Below are 26156 nucleotides of genomic sequence, written 5' to 3'. Positions count from 1 at the left end.
AGAGAACTTTTGCCTGAGTGCTAGTTTCACTCTGTGGCATTGAATATTTGTTTCTAACAATAAGAACACTTAGATCCACACATGGCGCACGTGCCTGAAGCTGTCATAGGCTTATCCATACAAACTAGTGAATATTTTCCTTGGGCCAACTTGAGTTAGGTTTCTGTCATTTCACTGAAATGAGTCCTAACTAACACACTTCTGGATGGAATGGATTGAGCAGTGTGTTAGGCACTGTTTTCTTAAAGATCATCATTAATACTAACAACAACAGCTGATATTTATTGAGTGCTTACTATATACCAAGTATCATTTTAAGCACTTTGCTTGGATAAAATCGTTAAAACCTCACAATAACTCTATGATGTTACTATTATTATCTCCTGTTTACAGATGAAAAAACAGAGGAACAGAGAGATTAAGAAACTTGTCTTCAGGTTATACAGTTGTAACTGGAAGATTTGAGACTCAAGCCAGGGAAGAGTTCCACACCTGTGCTATTCTACGCTGCCTCAAGAGTCAGCAAATCCAGTCGCATTTTCTCATTCTCTTTAGCCTCTTTGCCCAGTTCAACTATCCATTTGCTCTTCAAACTTGCATAGAAAGCTTTAGCTTTCCAGTCCTACTGTTAGGAACTTCATTAGGTTTTCTTTTCCCCTGCCTCCTAAATCTAAGGTTTTCCTAATAATTCTCTACTCTTTTCTTGGTAATCTCACATACCTCTGTGCATTAACTCAAGCCTCTAATTTGGAACTTCCTGCTTTCTCCAAATCACCCAAATGTCCTGCTAGGGCCTCAAATGGCATGAATTGCATCACACAATGTTGAGTCTGTAGGAAGAAATTAAAATTTTTTTATTATTTCAGTCTTGGTTGGAAATTATAATTTACGCCAGAGGTTATAAAATTCAACCGTTAGGTAATGAGATTATTGACACAGGTGCTTTGGGAGGACTAAAGATTCAGCTAGCCATTATATCTGGTGTGATGAGAGATGTTAGTTAATATTTAGATACTAATTACCTAGCAGTTAAAATAAATCTGTACTTATTTTGTATCTTATAATCATAAAGCTGAGTTTTTGTCTGTCTTTTTACTAAAATGTAAATGATCTTCCCTGAAATACTGAAAATAATACTTTTCATTTGTACCTTGGAGATGATGAATATTTGTTAAGATGTTTATTAAAGCAAAAAGTGTTTCTTCTCTTCTGGTTGTAAAATGACTGGAGAGGTTGTTTTTAGTTTATCACACCTGTGCGAATTAATTCCTCTCTAGGGTCATGGTTTCTCATATTTGGCCTTTCTTTAGAATCGTCTGATATCCCACACCAAGAAATTCTGATTCAATTGTACCAGAGTAAGAATAGGGCATTGGTATTTTTACAAGCACTCCAGGTTATTCCAATGTGCTTCCAAGCTTGAGAATCATTGCTCAGAAGGTACACTTTTTAGGGTTGCTCAATAAATATGGAACATCCAGTTAAATGTTAACTTTTAGTAACCGAACATTTTTAGCATGTTTTATACTAAGAATTAATTCACTGTTTATCCAAAATTCAATTTTAACTGGGCATCCTGTGTTTTTATTTGCCAAACTTGTTAACCTTATCATTTATCTGAGTTCATCCCTGTGATTTCATCAGAAATAAGAGATTATATTACATTACTAAATCAGAAGCATCAAGACTTTCATCTTGTCTTTCTTCTTTCAGTCCTGTTTGTAATAAATCTTGTACCTCCAAATGTTTATTTCTTTAAAAAGGAAGCAGTGCAAATTCAGCCAGGAGGCCAACATTTTCCTCTAGAAGTTGCCCACATTCTCCCTCTTGTGTGTTTCCCAGGTGGTTCCCTCCAGCAAAGGAAGGTCAAGTCTCTCTCAGGCTTCAAAGCTCTCTGACATTTCTTGCCGTCTCATCTTTCTGATTCTAGCTAGAGAATGTTTTCTGCTTTTAAAGGTTCATGTGATTAGGCTGGGCCGGCGTAGGTGATCTGAAATAATCTCCCTATTTGGGTAACTTTTATTACATCAGTAAAGTCCCTTTTCTATATACTGTAACATCTTTACAGGATCCAGAGATTAGAATGTGGACATTTTGGGGGATCCATTCTGCCTACCACAGTTGTTATGGATGGCACTTTCACTTCTCTCTTCGATCAGATTCTCTGCCTATCCACTTTGTCATAGAATACATCCTCCAATTGCTTCCTGAGAAAGAATGCATGAAAATACTATTTAAACATTTGTATATTTGAAAATGTCTTTTTAGACCTCATACTTCATCCATTTCAAAATTGGAAATCATTTTTTCTCAGAATTTATCTTTTATTTATGTTTCTGTATAGAATCCAATGCCATTCTGATTTCTAAATCTTCATAAATCATCTCCTATTTTTTCCTCCATGAAAGCTATTAAGATCTCTCTGACTCATGTGGTTTGAAATGTCACAACTTTGTTACAGATAATTTTTATCCATTAAACCGAGAGCTCATGTGCTTCTATCCTTTAGTTCTGAGAACTGTTGTCCTGGTTTTCTTTGGTAATTATCTTTCTTCTCTTTGCCCTACTAGCTGTTAGATAGTCCACCTTTCCTTGCCTAACTGCCCTGGCTAGTGCCTCCACTATAATGTTGAAAAGAAGTAGCGACAATTGACATCCTTGTCTTATTCCTGATCTTAGGTGAAAATGTTCATTCTTTCAAGATTAAGTATGATGTTAATTATGGATTTTTCATAGAGGCTCTTTATTAGGTTGAGGAAGTTTCCTTTTATTCCTAGTTGAAGTGTTTACATCAAGAAAGGGTGTTAGATTTTGTCAATTGCTTTTCCTTCATCTTTTGAGATGATCATGTGGTTTTTGTCATTTAGTCTATTAAAGTAGTGCTTACATTAATTTTGTATGTTACACCAAACTTCCATTCCTGAGATAAATTCTACTTGGTCCATGTTGTATAATTTTTTTTTAATGTTGCTGGGTTTGGCTTGCTAGTATTTTGTTGAGGATTTTTGTTACTATGCATAAGGTATATTGGTCTGTAGTTTTCTTGTGATGTCTTTCATTTTGTTCTTTATTTCTTTGTATTTCCAGATGGGAAGTCACTGTATACAGCCCTAATCTTAGGACAAGTTTCCAAATAAGCCACTTCAGGCAAGTAAAAATTTCTGTATTTAGCAGAGAAACAAAGCTGTATATTCTTTTGAGGTTCCCTCCTAGCTTCCTTCCCTCTCCTCAAGCCAACTAACAAAACTTGTTTTTTATACTCCAAATATTGTTTATAGTCGTTTGATCATCGATGAGGCACCTGCAAGTCAACATTTATGGCCAGCGGCCCCCTCACTCCCTAAATAAGCAGTTTTGATTTAGCTCCAGTCATCAACTCACCTCCCAACTGTAATTTGTCAAGCGTGGTGTCAGTCAGGTGCACTTCAGTGGTTAATCTCCTTGCACACCAGTGGAACTTTAGACACAAGAAGGTAAGCAACGAAGATAGTGATACACAAAGGGAAAACTAAATCCAGGTAGTGATATACAAAGGGAAAGATAGTGATATACAAAGGGAAAACTAAACCCAGCTTAGAAAGTCCTAGGCATGGGGATGGGTGGCTGGGACGCCGGCCTAAGATTTTAGCAGGGAACAGACCCAGCAGTTCGATGGGATCTCTCAACTCCAGAAAAGGCCGAGTGAGGACAAGGAAGACCACACGGATAATTTCTGTGGCTCTGGTAAGGGGATGACAAGGGAGAAAAACCTTCCCACGGTTCCGTCTGGCCCGCGGCGCTTGTCTGCCTGCGCGAGGTCAAAGCCCGGCGCCGCCCACGCGCAGCTCGGGTGGGAACCCGTAGAGGTGGGGTGAGCAGGGCAGCTGGCGGCGGCGGGCGAGCGCCGGGGCGCCACGTCCTAGGCCGCGGGGTCGGGGCTGTCGGCACAGCTAGAGCGCTTTCCGCGGGGTTTGGCTCCTGTCGCTTACCGTCTCGCCGAACCGGCATCGCCGCTACAGCCAGAGTCGCAGCGACTCCTCAAAGCCTGGCTGCTGGCGGCCGGGAGCGCCGGGAGGGGGCGCGAAGCCGGAGGCTCCGGGACGTGGACACAGGTAAAGGCCGGCGGGTCGGAGTCGGGCGGAGCGCGGCGGCGGCGCCTCTCGGAGGGGCCTGGCCTCGGCCGGGCCCTGCCCAGCCGCGGTGGCCCGGGTCTCCACGTTGGCCCAAGCGGGGACGTGCCAAGGGGCTGGGCTAGGGCTGCCGCTGGCCTGGCCGCCTCTCGCCCGGGCCTCCGGTGAAGCGGCGGCGGCTTAACTTTCGCACCTGAGACTCTCCGAGCGGCCTCGGGGCGCGCCCGCCTGGAGGTTGGAATCACACGGGGTCGAAAAAGCTGAGCCCTAGACGCGAGGCGCCGGAGGCGTGGCGGAGGAGGCCGGGGAGGTTAGGGTGGGTGCCAGGGGTCCAGTACTGAACACTCTCCAGGTCTGAGATCTGAAACTGCGTCCTGTTTAATTTCGGAGCTTGTGGGGACCACACACCCCCTTCCACGGCCGGTTCCTTCCGCACGGATCCACTTTCCTTTGTCTGGTCCATTTCATTATTGGCCTCGCAATTGCTTTTGTTGCAGCCTTGGGTCCGGAGTGTACGACTTTCTACTAGGCAGAGGTCATAAGCTCTGAAATGCATCCGGGCGGAGGTGGGGAGATTGTCCTCTGGTGGGAAATTACTAGTGCTGCTATGAGCACTAACACGTATATACTACCTTGGTTTTTTTTTTGAGATAGTGCTCGTTATTTTCGTAGCATCTAATAGTTGTAAGTGCACCTGTGAGAGCTTTCATTAGTTAACTTCAAAGGTGCATTATGCGGACAGGTTACTATTATCCCATTTTATAGACCAGACTGCTGAGGCACCCAGGAGGAAAAGTGATTATATCAAAACTAAGCAGTGAGTCCTTGTGGAAACTGATTAGAACTTGTCTGACTAGAGTTGTCCTTGGTCCAGTTGGTCTCTTAGCCTCAAACAAAATTTAGCGGTCAAGGATGGACGATCTGATGCTCATTGTATTTTTATTTACTAATTGTTAAAATCTTTCTTACAAAATAGTCAAATCCTTTCAGACTCCTGTTATAGTACCCCTAAAAGTGATACTTGAAAGATCATAATCACTCTGGTTTCAAATGAGTGGTATCGTTTGAGTCGTGGAAAGAAGTAAAATTCCGTTGTCTTTTATCTGTCAAACTTTCATCTCCTGTATAAATGTAGTGCCACTGGCAGCCCGAAGGTACTTGGTGACAATAGCAGAGACTCTAAATATTTAGTAAGTAGAATCGAGGAGGTGAGCTGTTAGATTTCCTGAAATATTTGAACAGCAAGTATTTTCTCATAAACAATAAAAAATTTAGGAGGATAGTCATTTGAATTATTTTAATGAAAATTATATCGTAATTTTGTGCGTGTTACGTTGTACTTTATCTCTCTGGAACCATCAAAAATTTAGCAGTTTCCCTAGGGTTTGCTCTTCGTTTTGTCAGTGGTATTTTGTTAGTCTATTTTTCTTCCTCTCTTTCATTTTGTATGTGTTTGGTTTTTCAAATGAAGATTTTTTTCTTCGAAAATTCAAAAAATAATATTGAAAAAAACAAGCTTTCTTTCTTGATAAAATAGACTTAATTAGCACTTTTTTGAGTGTGTCTGAGGACCGACACTAGCCTCTTTAATAAGCACCTCATGAAGCAGGAATTCTTCCAGGCAAGAATGCAATACATTAATCATTTTAATCTATTTCTGTAATATTTTATGACATAGCTACCTGAATAATAATGCTTTTTACTCTTACAATGTCTTTTCATCAAGGAGCATAAAGATTAAAAATTTCGCTTAAATTTTGCTAACTACATAGTAAAAGGGGGCAGTTATGCTTAGACTTAATTGTTGCTTTCATGGAATAAACACAGTTCTCTCTCCCTTATACCACCTCCATTTGGCCATCTGAAAAAAGGATGGTGATCTGTCCTTCCCTTCATAGGGATATTTGGGGAATTAATGAAGTAATATCTCGAAAGTAGTTTGAACTCCATGGAAGAAAACAGCTTTGTAACTTTGAAATGTGATTGCAGAGTCTTGAAACATTTTCCCTCCTTAAACATGCTGTTGTTTATATTTTTAAAGAGTAGTCATTCCAAGTAGTCACCTCAGGAGGCTAAACACTTATTCCCGTAGTACTGCTGCCATTCATAATTATTTTGTATATTTTGAAATTTCTAGTCAGTTTACAAGCAAAATAAAAACATTTCATGATAACGTTCATAAACACTTGTTTTTTCTATTTTTTAATCAAAAAGCTAGTTCAGCTTGAGTACCTATTTTCTTTGCTAAATTTGGCAGAATGATTTCTACATAGTTGTAAAACTCAGTTCTACCTTCAAGATTTTACCACTATTAAGGATATTTAAAGGATTGTCCTGATGGCTACGAAGGCAGTTTCAAAAGGGCAGTTTAAAAATAGTTTAAAATAATGACAGACATTATTAGAATAAGTTTACAATCTTCCCAGAAGTCTACTACAAAGGGGACAATGCTTACCTGTGGGCTGAAGTTCTGTACGTATGTGTATGTTTGTATGTAGTCTCTATTGTAACCTATCAATTATCTCTTTTCATCACATTGATTTCTTAGAAATTATGTATTTTACTTACATATTAAATAGAGTACATTAAGTAGATCACATCATACTGGAACAGTGTTAGATTGGGAGTGTATTTCATAGAGAAGTTTGAATTTCACATAAATTTAAATTTAAATCTTTGTAACAATTTTGAATACTAAAATGTGGCTCCATATTGTATGTTTTGAGTGTAATACAGCCGAGGCAATATAGCCTCAAAATATAGAATTGCTATTTTCAAAAAAGTTATGTGTGCAACAGACTTTCCTGACCACACCAATGTCAAAAGAAAAAATTTTGACCAAGTAGTTTAAATATCAAATTGGCTTTTATTAGCAATTCTCAAATTGGGTAGCATCTCATTCCATAAAATAGAATGCCATGCCTTAGGCATGGCAGAATAGTTGGTTTTTTGTAAGGTGGGAACAAGGAAACAGAGTAATTTTTAAAAGTCTGTTGGTTAACATCAGATTACTTAAGGTTACTTTTAAGTGTTAAAGCAGAAGGGACTACTTATGCCAAGTCAGGTTTACTAACCCCTTTCCTGTTGCAGTGAATCTCCTGTTTTTGGGAAAAACTAGTTTGGTCTTTGACCTACTTCCTTAAAGTTTCAGTTTGATTATGTGGCACTGAGCATGAGTGACTCCCTTTTGGTTTGATCTCTTGGGGCCTAGTGGAGGAGCTCCGCTAAAACAATGTCCTGTTGTAAATTTTTATTTAACAATTCTATGCTTTCAGTAAGCTTTCACCTAAGTGAGAATGTGACCAAAACTTAGGGCATTAACACTACTGTCAGTTACTATCATTCTGGGTTTTCAGTCTCAACATGTCACTAATAGGTTAGGTGTCCTCATTATCATAGGTTTCTTTGAGTTTTTATCATATCAGCTGGAGAGAGATCATTGACATTCAGCAGATTGCTGCATGCAGTCATTTAAAACTTTTGAGAGAATGCAAGCACACTAGGGAGACTACTGTTATGACTATCAGGAAGATAATACCAAGAGTTTGGAATGTGCTCCTTAATCAAAGTTCCCATGAACCAAACCAACTAAAATTGAACAGATCAAAGAATGAGACAGACAATGAATCCATTCATTTTAACCAAGTAGTCTGTTCTTTAATTTTTTTTGCAACTGAGTCTCTATAATACCGGAATTTATCCGTGTGCAACAATAAGTGTTACCAACTGCGAAGACTCCTCTCTCTTTGACCAGTAGAAATCTAGAGCAATTCTGTTAATATCTAGTATAACTTTAACAAGAGAATTCAAAGAAGTCTTGTGCAGCTATAGCATTGCAGTAGAATCTTCTATAGAGGCTATTGTGAGGGATAAATTCTAATCATTTCTTCATTTGTATTACTCCAAGCCATAGGAAAGGGGACCTAACAAAGCCCATCCAAAAGGGTTAATGCGTCTTGGCAGTGTTCTCTTTAATCTATGACATAGATTAGGAGGAGTGAGCCAGTGTTCCACTTCTGGATTGTGGAGTGAAAACTTACCATTAAGATTTTCAGCCCACATTGGCCCTTCATCCTTTACCTGTCAAGGCATGAGGTTGCCTGTGTATAAGGTTGGCCACAGAATTATCCACAAATAATGATACACCCTGTGGGTGCACATAATGACTGCTTTCCAGTTCTGTTGTTCATGGATATATTGCTTGGAATGATGGATTTAGCAGTTTCTAGCCAAGAAGCTGAAGCAGCGTTTATAGGTTAAAATAACTGTAATATGTTTGCACATAAGTCAGTTTGCAAGAAACTCTATTCAGGCTTTTGGTACAATCCTGTCTTATGATACACTCATTTGGACTTGGTTCTTGTATCCCATGACTGGATTAAATTAAAACAGGGAGAGAGAACAAGTGGATCTAGAAATCTGACTCTATAACAGGGACCAGTAGTACAATTTGAACAAGCAGTTGTGTTAGGGATGTTTTTAAGTTAGCCACTGAGTGGACTAAAAGATATTTTAAGTTATGTAAAGATTTGGGTTTGGCAGGACAGATCCAACACTCTGTGAAGTTACCTACGGAAGCAACTGGTTGTGACAATATTAACCTGCCAAGCGGAAAAGGCATAAGTAAGGAAAAATTAAGAGGGATAAGTCTTATGATGATGGAGGATCTTTTTCTGATGTCTTGGGGAAAGCCGTCCACAGTGTGAAGTCATCAACTTCTTATCCTGGTTAACCTGATTTTTTAAGGTCTGTGGCTTAAGAAGAGAAGCAAGTGGCATCAGAGGTGGTCTTTTATGAGGGAGATGTGAATCCAGGGGTCAACACCTTTGAATTTAGCTGCAGTGTCTGTAGTCAGGAGCACTTGGTAGGGTCCTTTCCAGGGGATTCAAAAGCAGTCTTTCTTTGATGGCATTTCCACAACACCCAATCACCAGGATCCAACAAGCCTTTTTGGATCTGTGTCTTGAAAGTCTTCCTTTACCTGTTGGTGATAACTTTTAGCATAGTAGAATGTACAGTATTGGGTCATTTCAACATGGGTCAATTAGGGATATACATTTGGTGTAGTAGCCAAAGATATAGACTGACCAGCAATAATTTCATAAGAATTTAACTTGTGTTTTCCAGCACTGTTGCTCTGAAGAGTCATAAGAGCCAGAGACAGAATTTTAGGCCAAAGAAGGCTAGTGATTTCAGATAAGTTGGAAATTCTGAGGTTAAGTATCCCATTAGTTTTATTGACCTTACCAGAGGACTGAGGGGGGTAAGGACAGTGATAATGCTAGACTGTTTATAATAATTTAAGTAGTGTATGAATTACTCTCCAGTAAAATGAGTGGCTCAGTTACTTGAAATGGCATTCAGTATACCCCAGATGTGAAGTACTACTTTTGTTTTACAGTAAGGTCATTGTCAGCCTTTTGACCTGGGAAGGCCTGAGCCCATCCATAGAACACACAGATTATAACAGGCACATACAGACTATTGCAAGTACATGTTTGGTGGGAGTGGATGAAGTCTAATTGTACATGTTCAAATGGGCCTAATGGTTGGAGTGAGGGCCGGTCATTCCAGGGGAACATAAAGTGACTTTCTTGGAGTATGAGTTTGCCAGGTTAAATATTGATTTTAAATAGCTTTTATAACTTTATAACAAGTTTCCCACCAAAACTTTTTGATCATTTGATCTATCTTATCAGTACCATTATGGATAAGGGAATGTAAGAGGCATAACAAACACCCCTTAAGTGACCTTTGGAGTACCAAGTAGCTGTCTTGGCCTTCCCAAAACTTGGAAAGGAAATTACAAGAACATCCTTCTCATGCATCCTTCTCATTCCCAAAATTCATTTTAATTTGTAGAGACCTTCTCCCCCTCCCCCCCAATAACTAATAGCATCTGGTTGTAGAGAGGCAAAGATAAGTAGCAGGGAGCATGCCTTACTGTTTCCAGCTGTTGAATATAGACAAAAGACCTCACAGAGTTGGGTAACATTTTTGGCACGAACATCAGTTGGGACATTTACCTGATATTCAGCCTCAGTTCTCTTTGTTTGAGCCTCTTTTTTTATAACAGTATCCAGCTTTGGGCATCAGTATCCAGCAAGGAGTTTATCAACTTGTGGGCCACTTTTTGTTGGTATGCCTGAAGGAGTGAGGAAACCTCTTTGCTTCCAAAGTGTTTCAAAATCATGAACCACTTCAAATGCATAGTGACTGTCAGTGTAAATGCTGACAGACTGATTTTTAGATAAAATGCAGGCACAGGTATGTGTGCGAGTATTCCCCAATGCCTGCTTTAATGTACAAAAAAGATTCAAGGTTTTCAATCATTGGGCAATTCTAAAGCAGGGGACTGGGGGTCGTTTTACTACCCTTTTTCATTCTACAAAGGCTACCTCATGTCCCCCCTCCCCCAGCCCCCACAAGGAATGGGTTTAGGGACTGAATTTTTAGTGAGTTCAATAAGTTGGGATGCTAAGAGTAAACATTTAGGAACCTGTAGATGGCAATATCCAACTAACTCTACTAATATGTTAAGTTGTCTCTTAGTTCTGGGCCTGGGAAAATCATGGATAAGTCTAAGTTTATTAGGAGACTTGGATACTTGCAGCACTTAGATCATGTCTTAAATAGTAAATAGTATCTGATGATAAATATAATTTTTCTATGGAGACCTTGTGTCCTTTCTCTGTTAACTGTTAATAGGTAGATGAAATACTCTTAGGATGCCTCCTCAGTGCATGAACAAAGAGGTCATCTATGTATTGCGGGAGAGCTGACCCTCGATACTAGAAGGTGTACTCAAGTCTTAATGGAGCACTTGAGAGAAGTAGGAGGGGGCTTCAGTGAACCCCTGAGGCATGACTGTCCTGGTACATTATTGATTATTCTAGGTGAAAGCAAATAGATATTGACTATCATGGTCAGTGGGAATGCTAAAAAAAGACTGAACACAGTTCTACCACTGTGAACTGTTTAGAATTTGGGGGACCTGGGGCAAAAGAGTATTTGGGTTTAGAACCACTGGGAAATGAAAAATAATGATCCTGGTAGTGACTCTTAGATCTGGAAAAATTGCCATCCTTGCATCCTTGCCTGTTAGGTTGTTGTCCCTAAGTATACAACAAACTATACAAAAAATAGAATCATATTAACCAAAACTAAATATCCTTGATACAGTATATATTAACCATTTACTTAAGGTTTTTATTTTCTTTTACAGAGATAAATTTTAATTACTTGAATTCCCAGCCAAAGTAGAACCCACCCAATAACATTTAAATGAGAATCATTTTACATGTTTCTTGAATGTATATACAATTTTTATTGTCATATTTTTGTAAATAGCCATTTAATTTCACTATACTTTTATTTATAATTTATCGGGAGAACCCGCTCCCGATGTTTAATGTGGGTTCTTTTCTATTTCCTAAGTGTCTCGGCTGGTTTGAGAAATAAAGGGAAAAAGCACAAGAGAGAGAAATTTAAAGCTGGGTGCCCGGGGAAGACATCACATGTTGGCAGGATCTGTGATGTTCCCAAGTCGAAAAACCAGCAAGTTTTTATTAGTGATTTTCAAAAGGGGAAGGAGTGCACGAGTAGGGTGTGGGTCACAGAGATCACATACTTTACAACGTAATAAAATATCACAAAGCAAATGGAGGCAGGGCGAGATCACAGGACCACCTGATGGGGCGAAATTAAAATTGCGAATGAAATTTCCGCAGGCATTGTCATTGATAACATCTTATCAGGAAACAGGGTTTGAGAGCAGACAGCCTGTCTGACCAAAATTTATTAGGCGAGAATTTTCCTCGTCCTAATAAGCCTCGGAGCTACAGGAGACCAGGGCTTATTTCATCCCTTCCCTTCGACCATAAAAGATAGCACGCCTTAAAGGGGCCTTCTATAAGCCTACCTTCAGGGCGCATTCCCTTTCTCAGGGATGTTCCTTGCTGAGAAAAAGAATTCAGCGATATTTCTCCTATTTGCTTTTGAAAGAGGAGAAATATAGCTCTGTTCTGTCTGGCTCACCAGCGGCCACTTCAAAGTTACCGTGAACATCGCTGTTATCCTGTTCTTTTTTTTAAGATGCCCAGATTTCATATTGTTCAAACACACATGCTCTACAGTTTGTGCAGTTGACACAATCATCACAGGGACCTGAGGTGACGTTCATCCTCCTCAGTTTATGAAGAAGATGACAGGATTAAGAGATTAAAGACAGGCATAGAAAATCACAAGGGGTAAGTGTCTGTGAAATCTTCACAGTTTATGTTCAGAGATTGCAGTAAATACAGGCATAAGAAATTATACAAATATTAATTTGGGGAACTAATAAATGTCCATGAAATCTTCACAATTTATCTTCTTCTGCCGTAGCTTCAGCCAGTCCCTCCGTTCGGGCTCCCTGACTTCCTGCAACAATAATTGACACATTTTTGACACATATATTGTACATATTTGGGGGTACAGTACTGATACATGTACATGTTGTATGATGATTAAATCAAGGTATTTATTACCTCAAAGATTTGTCATTTCTTTATGGTGAGAACATTCAGAATTCTCTCTTCTTGGTTATTTTGAAATATATGCAATATAGTATCATTAACTATAGTCACCTTGCTATGCAGTAGATCACCAAAACTTATTCCTTGTACATAATTGCAAGTTTGTACCTATTGACCAATCTTTCTCCCTCTCCCTTTCCCTTTTCCCTTTCCCCTCTCTCCCCTTTTCTACTTCCCAAATTCTGGTGACTGCTGTTCTCTCTACCTCTATGACATCAACTTTTTTTTTTTTTTGAGATGGAGTCTCAGTCAGTCACCCAGGTTTAAGTGCAATAGCGTGATCTTGGCTCACTGCAACCTCTGCCTCCCGGGTTCAAGCGATTCTCCTGCCTCAGCCTCCTGAGTAGCTGGGATTATAGGCATGTGCCACCACGCCCAGCTAGTGTTTGTATTTTTAGTAAAGATAGGGTTTCACCATGTTGGTCAGGCTGTTCTTGAACACCTGACCTCGTAATCCTCCTGTCTTGGCCTCCCAAATTGCTGGGATTACAGGCATGAACCAGCATGCCCAGCCTGACATCAACTGTTTTTGGTTGCACATGAGTTTGATTATGCAGATTTTGTCTTTCTGTGCCTGGTTTATTTCACTTAATATAACGTCCTCCAGACTTATCCATGTTGCCACAAATGGCAGGACTTCATGCCTTTTTTTTGACTGAATAGTGTTCCATTGTGTATATATACCACATTTTCTTTATCCATTCATTCTTTGATGGACACTTAGATTGATTCCGTATCTTGGGTATTGTGAATAGTACTGTAATAAACATGAGAGTGCTGATGTCTCTTCAGCATACGGATTTCATTTCCTTTGGATATATACCCAGTAGTGGGACTGCTGGATCATGTTGTAGTTCATCATTAATTTTTGAGGAACCTCCATACTGTCTTCAATAATGGCTGGACAAATTTACATTCCCACCAACAGTATATAAGAATTCCTCATTCTTCATATACATTCCAGCATTTTTTTTTTTTTTTGTCTTTTCAATAATAGCCATTCTAATTGGGGTAAGATGATATCTCATTGTGGTTTTAATTTACATTTATATTTCCCAAACTGTGATCGTTGAGCATTTTATCATATACCCGTTGGCCATTTATATGTCTTCTTTTGATATCTATTCAGGTCTTTTGCCCATTTTTGGTCAGATTATTATTTTGCTATTGAGTTAAGTTCCTTGAATCTTCTGGATATTAACTCAGATGCATAGTTTGCAAATATTTTTCCCATTCTATAGGTTCTCTTTATCGATTGTGTCCTTTGGTGTGCAGAAACTTTTTAGTTAAATATAATCCTGCTTGTCTATTTTTGTTTCTGTTGCCTGTGTTTTTGAGGTCTTATCCAAAAAAATCGTTGCTTAGACCAAGGTCATAAAGCATTTCCCTCATGTTTTCTTCTGGTAGTTTTATAGGTTCAGGTTGTACATTTAAGTCTTTAATCCAGTTCCTTTTTTTTTTTCGATGGAGTTTCACTTTTCTTGCCCAGGCTGGAGTGCAGTGGCATGAACTTGGCTCACTGCAACCTCTGCCTCCCAGGTTCAAGTGATTCTCCTGCCTCAGCCTCCCAAATAGCTGGGATTGCAGGCATGTGCCCACCACACCTGGCTAATTTTGTATTTTTAGTAAAGAAGGGATTTCTCCATGTTGGTCAGGCTGATCTTGAACTCATGACCTCAGGTGATCTGCCTGCCTCAGACTCCCAGAGTGCTGGGATTACAGGCATGAGCCACTGCACCTGGCCAATCCATTTCCATTTCGATTTTGAGGTGATTTTTTTTTTTTATATGGTAGAAGACAGGGGTTTAGTTCGTTCTTCTACATGTGGATATTCAGTTTTTCCAGTATCATTTATTTAAGTTACAGTCCTTTTCCTAACATGTGCTTATTATACCTTTATCAAAAATCAGTTGGTTGTGTGTAGATTTATTTCTGTGTTCTCAATTCTCTTCCATTGGCCTTTCTATTTTTATAGCAGTACCATGCCATTTTGATTACTATAGTTTTGTAGTATATTTTGAAGTCAGATAATATGATCTCCAGCTTTATTCTTTTTGCTCAATATTACTTTGGCTATTTGGGGTCTCTTGTGGTTCTGTGTGAATTTCAGAATTTTTTTTCATTGCTTTGAAAAATGTGATTGGTATTTTTATAGGGATTGCATTAAATCTATAGGTTGCCTTGAGTAGTGTGTACATTTTAACAATCTAATTCATGAACACAGAATATCTTTCTTTACATTTGCATCCTCTTCAAATTCTTTTATCGATATTTTATAACTTTTACAATAGATATCTTTCACATGCTTGGTTAAATTTATTTCCAGGTATCTAATTTTTTGTAGTTACTGTAAATGAGATTGCGTTCTTGGTTTCTTTTTCAGATAATTCTCTATTGGCACATAGAAATGCTGCTGAATTTATATATTGATTTTGTATCTTACAACTTTACTGAATTTGGTAATTAGTTCTAACAGTTTTTTGATAGGACTCTTTAGGATTTTATAAATCCCGGAAAATTTTGAGAAGAATTGGTATTAGTTTTGAAATGTTTGATAGAATTCAGCAGTGAAGCCATCACATCCTGGGCTTTTACTTTGATGGGAGACTTTTTATTACTGATTCAATCTCCTCATTTATTATTGGTCTTAATGTAAAGGTTTTCTAGTTCTTCATAGTTCAATCCTGGTAGGTTGTACGTATCTAGGAATTTGTCAATTTCTTTTCAGTTTTCCAATTGGTAGGTGTATAGTTTTCATAATATTTTCCTTTGTATTTCTGTAGTATCATTTGTAATATCCACCTCTTCATTTATAATTTTATTTGAGCCTCCTATCTTCTTTTTCTTACAAGTTCTGTCAAGTTTGTTTATCTTTCCAGAAAACCAGCTCTGTTGTGCTGATCTTTTATATTGTTCTTTTTAATCTCTTCACGAAAAAGTCCCTTTTTGCGGGGAATGCCAGGTATCTCTAGTCAGCCATCTTGGTGACATCACTATTAACAAGGTGTTTTCTTGTTTTCTTAGATTTTAGAAAATTATTGAGAAATGATGGCTGAATTTCATAAAAAGGCTGGCTGAGGAAATTGGAACTCCTGGGGTTTTTAAATCTTGATAAATTTTTCCATAGCAAGCAGAAATACTGGAGAATATTCTGTTAGTAATTGAACTGTCCTTATGTTCTATAATCTCTTTACCTGATTAGTTCACTGATGGTTCGATATCTGGAAAACCTTAGAAACAGCCACAGCTGTTTAAAAGCAGCCTTAAAACATCCTTGATAAAATTGCTGAAATAAACAGTGAGGCTTGTTCTGAATGAGAATTGCCTAGCCTATTCAGAAACCTGTTGAAAAAATGTATCCTAGAGGCCAAAATTGATGTATGGACACATATTTTGGGCAGCAAGGAATGAATAGAATAGATCTGTGAGCCAATGGTATTATAGGTAAATTGGGGGCTGTCTACTCAAAGTTTGTTTAATAGAGTTAGAAATTAACTGCATGAGGAGAAGTTCTATCTTTCTGGCCAAATTTTGCTCAGATCTTTGGTTTCAAGGTGGAATTTGTTATTTCCCAGACTGTTTTCTGATGATACGTAAAGTGTATAATAGATACTTGTATAGCTACATGTGTCTGACTTAGAACTAATAAGGCTGTAGAGTCAGAAATAAAGCTTTCTCTGCTCAGGTCAAACATTATACTTACTGCTAGTCGAACAACCTTACACTTTCCCAACTTAGTGTTTTGGCGTATTTATTTTCCTTGTTTTAGATGTCCATATCTCTTCATTCTACTTGGCTAATGCTGTTTAAATCCCCTCTATACTTTAAGACCCAACTGGAAGACTACTCTCTTCACAAAGCTTTCCCTGACTCCCTAGTTCTTGTTTCTTGCCCTTAGTTTATCTAATACTGCTTAATTGCTAGCTATTTTCTGTGTTCCTAATTATTTCACTTATTTTGGCCATGAGTTTGTTCTCTATCTAGATTTTTTTCAAAGGCATAAATTATGCCATATATATATATATATATACATGTATTTTTTTATTTCTTGAATTATACATAATACCTAGAACAGTGGTTAACAGTGGTATAGATCAGCTTATAAGATTAGATCTACAGAAGAAATTTATTACTCTGATACTCTGGTATAAAGCATAATTTATACTTAGTAATGTCAGTCAGTGTTCTGGTAGAAAATAGATGACATATTCAAATGAGGTAACCGAGATGAGTTTAATTTACATAGGTGTCTCTAGGTTAAAATAAACCAACAATGGATGGTGAAGCACCCCAAGACTAGCAATAGTGAGAGTCATTATCATCCCTAGGCCTGAAGAGGCAAGAGAAGGACCATTACTGAAACCCACATGGAAACTATGTAGAAAAGGCTGCCTGGGGCTGGGCGTGGTAGCTCACGCCTGTAATCTCAACACTTTGGGAGGCTGAGGCGGGCGGATAATGAGATCAGGCGATCGGGACCATCCTGACTAACATAGTGAAACCCGTCTCTACTAAAAATACAAAAATTAGCTGGGCATGGCGGCATGTGCCTGTAAGCCCAGCTACTCTAGGAGGCTGAGGCAGGAGAGTTGCTTGAACCAGGGAGTCTGAGGTTGCAGTGAGCTGAGATCACACTACTGCACTCCAGCCTGGTGACAGAGCTAGACTCTGTCTCAAAAAGAAAAAAAGAAAAGAAAAGGCTGCCTGACAAGAACTCTGGCCTTTCTGTGATCTGACAGGGGAGCACCACAGGGAATACATACCCCCAGCCTCACACTCTTGTAGTCCTTTCATCTCCACCTGAAACTTTCCACTGGCAGACAATATTGGAAGCCAAAAGGCCAGAGAGCCTTGTTGTAGCAGTCCAAAAGTCAACCTCCTAGGAATTAGAGGAAAGTTAAGAAAGTAAAGAGTAGACTCTGGAATGTGGAGCAAGGAATATCCAGCACTGTAATCATATCAAGAGAGTGTTTCAGTTACAGTTAATGTTTTATGCCTTTTTGTGCTGTTTTTATTTCTTGAAAGGCACCTATGTTTTTCTGGTCTAATTCAGTTACTAACATCCAAGAACATGGTATGATTGATACATTGCATATGAAATACAGCTACTGTCCCCTTTTCTTGTGGTATTAACTTGTGTAGTATTGTTAAATGTGTCTTCTTAATTTGTTTTTTTATATTTTTCCATTGCTTGTAGAGTGCATAGGTAGAATACATGGAACTGTCCACATAGCCATTACCATTCAACTACATGGTTGAATGGTACCTTCACCATTCCAACTACATGTTTTTTTCTTAATCAGGATTGCTCATTTTTCTTTTTGTGTCATTTTCGTAGACAAGTGGTTTTCAGTCTTGTTGTGTATATGGTCCTCAATGTAGACATTTTGATTCAAGCAGGTTTAAGATGAGGCCTGAGCGTCTATTCTTTAAAAAAAAAAAAAAAAAACCTTTCAGATATTTCAGATGCTCAGTAAATGAGAACTGCTTGCACAGGTAATCATTTTGACCCAAGTGTTGTTGCTGCTCCTTCCACACTCCCCAGTATATATCATACTTTTTAGTAACTAAGGCTTAAACGGAAATCTAATGCTGCTTTATGTGCTCTTCAAAGCAAATGTTTTATATTTTTCATATTCACAAATACTTATGATATGGGATAGAAAATATGTGGTTTGCAGATTCCTAATAAAACAAATAAAAAAATTTTAAATAAAATATTTCAAATTTACAATATAGAGAATAATATATTGAACATCTGTGTGTTCTCACCACTTAGCATTAGAAAATATTATTTTACTATTTTTCCTTTTTTGTTTTAGAAATAAAAATACAGATAAAATTTAAGCCTCCTTTTATTTCTTCTAGAGGTTACTATTCTAAACTTGGTATCTGTCATTCCTATGCATGTTCCTATGCTTTTGCTACACATGCATGTATCAATAAACAAAATATTACTTTGTTTTACATGCTTTAAAACTTTTCATAACTCTTACTGTGCTGTTATTCTTTAATGTGTATATTTCTGCAGCCTTTTTACTTAAAATAACTTTGATTTTTTTCTAGATACATAGAGCTTTATTACTTTTTATTGTGATGTAGTATTCCGTTGTATGAATGAACAAATATTTATCAAATCAATGGATGCAGATTTGGGTTGTTCCCAGTTTTTTATATTATTGCAAAGTGTTGCTAAAATGAACATTCCCATATGATATGTTTCCTTATTCATACACAAACCTAGAAGTAGAACTGCACATCCACAGATAGACATATTTTATTTTACCAGACCTTACCAAATTGCTTTCCAAAATGGTTGTGCCTAGTTCCCCGTAGCAGTTTTTGAGATTCTTGTTGCTCCGTATCATTTTTATAGTTGGTATTGTAAGACTTTTTAATTTTTCCCAGTGTGATGGGTATGAACTGGAATCTTGTTTTATTTTTCATTTAACTGATTTCTGGTGAGGTTGAACACTTTTTATGTAATTGTTGGTCATTTGGGTTTCCTCCCCTAGGAACTGCACTTCCACACTCCTTGTTCATTTTTCTGCTGGATATTTTTCTTTTAAAAAATTTGTAGAATTAATTGTAGCTATTAACCATTTGCTTATATTTGCAGATTTCTTCTTCCAGTCTGTGGGTTGTCATTAATTTTTTCTTTTCTTATACTGAAGTTAAAATTTTATCAGTGTATCACTTTGCCACTTTATTCTACTCTGTTTTTTGAAACATGACCCAGCCTATAGTCACAACTTTGAGCTCAAGGTTTGCAGCTTTCTATAATATCTTACTTTCAAAAAGTGTTTGTAGAGAAGGCAGGATATAAATAAATAAATAAGTAAACATGCCATACAGTTTCTCATTAAAATTTGTGTAAAATTATGAATTTTTAAAAAATTATATGAGGGAGTCTCCTGGTTCAGAAATGGCAGCTAGCAGCCTCCAATGTACCCTTTTCTCATTTTTCATTAAGTTCCTATGAAGATGTAGAATAAAATCAAAATTTACCACAAAACCAAAATTTAAAAACTTCAAAAACACAGAAAGCAGGAGGCAGTACCTTAATTAAGAAGCATTTGGTCTTAGGTTGAGAGGAATTTTTCTACTTTAGCGCCTGCATACCCCACCCTTGCCTCAAGATATAAAGAACCTGATAAATACAGGCTAAAAGGCATTATTCTTCCCCTGTAGTCAGTTCCTTCATAGAACTCTACCAGCGGCAAAATGGGAAGACATCCCTTTTCGCCTCTCAGATACTACTCTGTGAGGCAAAAACTGCTGAATTTCTTTCATTTCCTGTGTTCCCAGCAAATTTCAGAAAGTAACTAGGCAGAAGGGGAATTTGTTGTGGTGTAGTAGGGTTCTCTAGAGGGACAGAACTCATAGGATAGATGTATATATGATGGGGATTTTATTAAGGAGAATTGATTCACACGATCACAAGGCCTTCCACAAGCTGAGGAGCAAGGAAGCCAGTCTGGGTCCCAAAACCTCAAAAGTAGGGAAGCCAGCAATGCAGCCTTCAGTCTGTCACTGAAGGCTTGAGAACCCATGGCAAACCACTGGTATAGGTCTAAGAGTCCGAAAGCTGACTTGGATTCTGATGTTTGAGGGTAGGAAGTATCCAGCACGCGAAAAAGATGAAGGCTGGATGACTCAGCAAGTCTGCTCCTTCCACGTTCTTCTGCCTGCTTTATTCTAGCCTCACTGACAGCTGATTAGATGGTGCAACCCAAATTAAGGGTGAGTCTGTCTACCTTTCCCAGTCCACTGACTGAAATGTTAATCTCCTTTGGCAACACCCTCACAGACACACCCAGGAACAATACTTTGCGTCCTACAGTCCAATCAAGTTGACACTCAGTATTACTAACTGTCACACATAGGTACCACAAAGCATTGGCGGATCTGACACAAAAAGAACCCTGTTGGTTATGCGTGGTAGCAATGGCAATTACAGTTTTTTAAAAGGGTTTCCTCTCCCAGAAAAATAGGTAGGCAATAAAGGGTATTGAAAAATGCCCTCTCTGAAGAATATTGAACTAAAAATCAGGTAGTAAAGGCCTGTTAAGGATAGGTGAACAGGACTGAGTGCTTTGTATGTCAGCAGCCCTTGCCTAGATAGAAACAGATGGGCAGAAAAGTAATCATGGGTAGTTTCCCTCAGTTTGTCTGTCTGACACCAAAGTTTGGGCAGATCTCTCTGTAATCTCCCGGTGTGTACGAAGAAAAAGAAATAAAGCAGCCTGAAATGAAACCTCTGAAATACTGTGGAACGAGGGAAGATTTATTATTGAAAATAATTGTAATAAAACATTAATTTCAATAATTTGACTGATAGTGGTTTATGAACACCATGTTTTATATCAGTAGTGCTCAAACTGTCGTTTCAGGAACTCTGCAAATAGTGAAATATTTAACTCCTTAATTTCTTTGGTCAGGTTGACATTTTGGGGTTCCTTGTAAGATTTTGTATGAGGGAAAAGTGCAACTGCTGCTTTCTTAATATGATTCACAAAAAAAAATTATTTTAAAGAAATTTCACAAAATGAATCAATCCAATTGGATTAGAAGATCTTCACTGATCACCATTAAATATTTCATTTTGAAACTAGGGGTGTTGAATTTACTGAGAGTCTTGAGTAACTTCAGAATGTAGGAAATATTAGTGTCTGGAAACATTTAAAGAAAACAAGCTAAATTGCATACTTCAGGAGCCTCCAAGGGCCTCAGTGAATGAGAAGAGAGAAGAAACAACTGGGACAGCTTGGCTGTTTTAGTATTATAACCTAAATCTTTATCTTAGTGTAAGATCTAAGAGTATCACTGAATTTCAGGGAGATCCATGCTGAAGAACTATATAGAACAGCTTTCTCCAGAGGCATTTGCTGCCAGATAGTAGTAAGTTTATAGGAGAATAAGTGATAGCAAATTGGGTGTGTCTTGATGCAGATTCCATACTCCCAAAGAAAGGGAGAAAAGTACACAAAAGCAAAGAAAAAGTTTAAAAGTAAAGAAGGCCACCAATATTCATATGGCAAGATAGTAGTGTGTGCAGAGTTTTTGCAGACCCTGTCAATGTATTGGACCCTGTTTTATTTTTAGAATGGCTAAAGGAGAGTACTTCCGATGTCACCCAAAAGGTGATCAAGACTGAATGTAGATCTTGACATTCCACCTTGGAGCTAGTTGCTGCTTCCTTGCCTTGCCTTCTGCTACTGTAGCCAGCTAAGATGCCAGCAGGTTGGGGAGGACAACCAGTGATGTTTGTTGCATCCTCCATTCCAGTATGTGCCCATCATCTTAGAATTCTGTCAGAACTTCAATACATCTCACTCTTCTCATCCTTAGAAATCTCAAGACTACAAAATAAGAACATCTTCCTCACAAAGTGGTGGGAATAATTTGAGAAGTCACTTAACTTCTAGGACTCAGTTTCCTCATCTATAAAATGGAGTTAACAGTCCCTACCTCATAGGAATATCTTGATGATTAAGGGAACTAATGCACTTAATAAGTACTACACTAAAAAATTATAGCTAGTTTTAAAAATAATATTAATGCTTTGATTTCATGTTTTATATGTGGAAATTTTAGTTTTAAATATATGGAGGATATACCACTTTCTGGCCTATTGCCTATTAAAAAGGGAGAAAGTATACCTTTTTTTTTTTTTTTTTTGACACAGCCTCTCTCTCTTGCCCAGGCTGGAGTGCTGTGGCACTATCTTGTCTCACGGCAACCTCAATCACCCTGGTTCAATCAATTCTCATGTTTCAACCTCTTGAGTAGCTGAGATTACAGGTGTGCGCCACCACACTTGGCTAATTTTTGTATTTTTAGTAGAGATAAGGTTTCACCATATTGGCCAGACTTGAACTCTTGGCCTCAAGTGAACTGCCTGCCTTGGGCTCTGAAAATGCTGGGATTACAGGCATGAGCCACCACGACCAGTCAGAAAGTATACATTTTTTGATGGATAGTTTCATAAACAGCATAGTAACATATAGTCATCAAACCACATATCATGTCCTGAAACTCAGACTGTGTTCTTTAATGGATTTTCTAAAACATCAATCTCTATAATAGCTTTATTAGGCTGAATTGGGCACCCCCAAATTCATGTGTTGAAGGCCTAATTCCTAGTACCTCAGAACATGACTGTATTTGGAGGGTAGGGATTTTAAATAGGTGATTAAGTTAAAATCAGTTTGTTAGTGCGGGCCCTGATCCGATCTGACTGGTGTCCTTGTACATAGAACAAATTTGGACACATAAAGACCTACTGGGTATGTGTTCCTACAGAAGAAAGATCATGTGAGGACACATTGAGAAGACAGCCATCTGCAACCCAAGGAGAGAGGTCACAGAAGAAACCAAACCTGCTGATGTCTTGATTTTTGGCTTCTAGTCTCCAGAGCTGTGAGACAATAAGTTTCTGTTGTTTCAACTACCAGTCTGTGGTACTTTGTTATGGTAGTCCTAGCAAACTCATACAGTTGTCCTGTTTTTAGTGATTTTGGTTTGATATTTGAGTGTAAGTGGTAACAGCCTTATTTGCCCATTATAAGGTGCTTTATTATCTTTTTTTTCTAATTGTTTTAGCATCTATTGATGGTTTTATCTAGATGCATTATTTCATCAGAGGTCAAAAATGGTAATTTTAATATAATCACCCTTCATTTTTTTAGCACTGTGCTTCTATACTGAAGAATTTTTGTTCACCAACTATTTGGTTACTATGAAATTGTCTGTATTGCAAAGGTACAATAAATGCTTGATTGGATTCTTTCTCTTTTTAAATTCATTTTTAGATTCTGACATCCTCCATATCACCTGAGAATCCTAAATTTCAGGTTTGGGGATTTGAATTTATACTATTAGGGTGAGCCAAAGACTTCCAAACTGAGAAATTTATATAAAGTATCCCTGGGCTGGTGATACCTTTGGAACACCTGGCAGATACGGTGTGAAACTCTGTTTCCAGGAGGGACAGGTTCTCAAGGTCCCATGCTAGTCTCATGATAAAGGTAAGTTCATTTCCCAAGCTGCAAAATCCATGAGGAAATGAATGAGAGTTAATATATCCCCAGAAAATTTAGGGAAACCCAGATCTCAGTCTTTGGTCTTTTCTCTGTCCATACTCACAAACCGGTAGATATCATTTATTTTCATGGCTTTAGAGAACCATTCCAAATTTAAATCTTTTGTTCAGAGATCTTATACCTAAGTACGTCACTAACCAAACTCCTAACTGTCCTTTCTGCTTCACTGGCAGCCTTTCCCATACCCATTGATGGCAGTTTCATCTTTACAGTTACTTATGACAAAGAATTTGGAGATCCTTAGCTCCTTGTAGACTCAACTGTACATCCAATCTGTCTGGAAATCATCTCTGCTTTACTTTCAGTATATATCTAGAATTTGACCATAACACCTTCACTGCTATCACCTTAATCTAACTTTTGGCTATATTCCTGTAGCAGCATTTTTCATCATAATAGGGTTTGTCTGGTAGAAGAGTTAGTTGGTACTTTTCATAAACAAAGTCCTGTTTTACCCTCAGAAAGTTTTATTTAAAAATAAATATAATAATTCATTTAAAAAGTACTGCTTTATCTCATTTTCTTTATGTAATTATGAGTAAATTCAGAGTTTACTAGGGAAAGGGCAGAAGCTTATAGAAGTGTATTGTATACTAGGACAAGTATTTTGATTCAACCAGAATTATATGAGTATGTAAATCATAATTTAGTTTCTAATTAGGTTTTTTCCCCATGTAATTCAACCTAATGTACTTAAACATTGGTTTGGCTCTTAGGTGAATTTAAATGAAATAAAGAATGTGGTTTGTACCTGATATGTTTGAATTTCCTTTCAATGCCCAAAGAGAGAACAGTAGCTCTAATTGCCATAAATTCATTTCAGCAAGATATATACTCACACACAAGACTGTCTGTGTTATTGAGGGGGTCTACAAAAACTTGAGCTACTGCTTATGCCCTTTCTCTGGGAGCTTACAAGTAGAGGAAGAATCAGATGTACACATTAGTGTGGTATCTGGTAACTCAAAGACATAAGTACTACACAAAGGCATAGGTAACAGATGAACGAAGGTATCAGATGAACAAAGGTAAAAGCTGTTTAGGAACAGAGCAAACAAAAGTTCTAGAAATGTAAAACTCTCTTTTGGGGAAGATGAGGGGATAAATAAGTAAACAAGCCCAAATTTCTCGGCTTCTGCTTTATTGGTCAGGGTTTTATCTGCTAGGAGATACCTCGTTTTTTTTTTTTTTTTTTTTCCTCCATTATCTGGCAATTTTTTGGAGCCATATCTTTTGGGTAACCTTGTATACTTGCGTCTGTATCAAACAAAATGTCTCTGTGTGTGACAATTCCTCCTGCCCTGAAGTAATAATGATTTTGAAGCCAAGTCAATGTGCTTGTCTATGAAGCCGCCTTTCATCTGAATCCTTTCTTGATTGCTGATACATCAAGAAGAATATATGTATCTAGTAAGAGTATGGCAAATTAGACAAATACTTACTATCCACATTTGGTTAAAACAATGCTTTATGTCATATTAATATATTTCACATAAGGTAAATATGTTTTAGCCCATATTTCCCCTTCTAAGAAGTCAACCTGAGAAGCAGCTGGGGGAAGAAGGCTCCATTTGAGTTCAGGCTCAAGTCTTTATTTAGATATTTTCCTTTGAGAACCCTGACAATTTTTGCCTGTTCTCTCCCAGTCAACTGGCTTAGAACCCCTCTCACCCTCTCATATGCTTTCATAGCACATGTCTTTGTTATTCTTTATGTTCTGTGACAAAATAATAGTTTCTCAGCAAATAATTACTGAATATTAACTGAAAAGAAATTTCCTGATTTTATTTTCTTCTTTACTGTATCTTTATGGTCCAATCAGAAATATTATTGGCACCTTTATTAAAATTGTATTTAGATGTATCATGTCCTGGATTGCTCAAGAATCTCCAAAAATAATGAAAACTCTTCTTTGGAACCAGAACTTGTGTATTCATCATATGGTGATTTCTGAAAGTCCCATATAAATACTGACATGCACACACCATTTTGAAAAGTGTATTTCAGCATTTTGTACAATTCTCTTAATTCTGCATGCAATTTCTACCTTTCATATACTTTTCCCATAAGAAAGTAGTATGTAAAAAGTCAGTGAATATATGGGTCCTGTTTATTATTACTTTCATTCGTCTTTAAAATTCATTCTTTTATGAAAGAGAGATAGCAATTAAAATGGGCAGAACTAATCAGAACACGTCTGCATTTCTTCAGTAATATTTTATAATTCTTAAAGGTGTCACTTGGATTGAAAGACTGCAGTGGGCATTTAAGAATAAGTGCCTGAGATATGTTTGTAAGAAAAAGAAAAGGGAAAATGAGTCAGTTTACAAAAATAAAGTGCTATTCAACTTTAATTGAAGTGTGTG

At 37.7% G+C, this 26156-nt stretch overlaps 1 protein-coding gene across 1 annotated transcript in view; it reads left to right on the top strand.

Annotated features, from left to right (window-relative positions):
* Nucleotides 1-3983: 3983 nt before the first annotated feature.
* RNF180 (ring finger protein 180) overlaps nt 3984-26156 on the top strand; it is a 228374-nt gene continuing 206201 nt past the window's right edge. Inside the window, exon 1 of the mRNA XM_011930131.1 lies at nt 3984-4091. The gene's annotated coding sequence lies outside the window, so the exon portion shown is untranslated. The remainder of the gene's footprint in view (nt 4092-26156) is intronic.

The sequence above is a fragment of the Colobus angolensis genome, unplaced genomic scaffold (genome assembly GCF_000951035.1).
Source record: "Colobus angolensis palliatus isolate OR3802 unplaced genomic scaffold, Cang.pa_1.0 Scaffold84, whole genome shotgun sequence".
NCBI lineage: Eukaryota > Metazoa > Chordata > Mammalia > Primates > Cercopithecidae > Colobus > Colobus angolensis.
This window is presented reverse-complemented; position numbering and strand designations above follow the sequence as displayed.